Source organism: Glossina fuscipes, unplaced genomic scaffold (genome assembly GCF_014805625.2).
Source record: "Glossina fuscipes isolate IAEA_lab_2018 unplaced genomic scaffold, Yale_Gfus_2 105168, whole genome shotgun sequence".
Classification (NCBI taxonomy): Eukaryota; Metazoa; Arthropoda; class Insecta; order Diptera; family Glossinidae; genus Glossina; species Glossina fuscipes.
The window spans coordinates 1-917 of record NW_024005574.1 but is presented as its reverse complement, the minus strand read 5'-3'; the positions used below and the strand labels follow the sequence as shown (position 1 = coordinate 917).

The following is a 917-nucleotide window of genomic DNA, read 5'->3' as shown; positions in this document are numbered from 1 at the left end:
TTCTGTTTCGTATGCGCAGCAGTGTGCGATTTTAATCTCATTACTTCATTTTGTTTTGTACTTTTTGCTCTCTTTATTTCGACTTACATGCTATTGGGTCCGTCTCAATCTTCTTGATTCATTTCGACATGTCCGTTGTTTGTCCAATTTATTTATTTTGATGTTTCGTTTTTATCTATAGAACTAAAATACATATTCTATACAAAAATGGGTTTAATCGGTCCAATAGTACAGAAGTTGCCCTACAGAGCTGTTTATCGGAATGTAGAAACGTTATGCGGTTTTCTTGAACCGAAAAAATGTTATGTGTAAATTTTACTCCAATGGAATAAATAGCTCCGCCTGCACCGCACACATTCATTTCTACACAAATCGCATTATATTCAATCGATTTTATCTTTTAGATAATTTTTGTTATTCTCTATCAAAAGTCACCATACACCATATAAGTATATAAATAGCATTACTTTCTTACTCATGAAAACGCTTGTTTTCTAACGACGTACATACCTATTAAACATATAGTCTGGGTAGTGGATACATTGTTGTTGCTTGTGCACACTGCTGTTCTTCATGTATTTACGTCATTTCAAATATTTTTATAGCTAGTACTTTTGTATAAAAGAATTCTCATTTGGTTTATAAGCTATACAGTATAAGAGCTGTTGCTTGTGCCTATAAAAGTTAAGACTATACTTCACAGGATCATTTCTGTAGTCAGTCTTCATTTATTGCCATCCCAAGATGGCCATAACTCAACCCGCGATGATGAGTTATGTCGTTTTACCTGGAGCGTGAGGTTATGAACATTGTCGTTCGGTGCGCCCTTGTGGCGGGCCGGGGACAATGTTTCTTCGATGATCGCTTTAGTAACGGGTAAAACGATTTCAGAGTGGTTTTTAAATAATAAATTTTAC

At 35.0% G+C, this 917-nt stretch overlaps 1 non-coding gene across 1 annotated transcript; it reads left to right on the top strand.

The window, feature by feature from the left end:
• Positions 1 to 686: 686 nt before the first annotated feature.
• Positions 687 to 897, top strand: LOC119644272. Its single transcript, XR_005248488.1, has one exon. It is a non-coding gene; the product is annotated as a small nucleolar RNA U3 (small nucleolar RNA).
• The last annotated feature ends 20 nt before the right edge of the window (positions 898 to 917 follow it).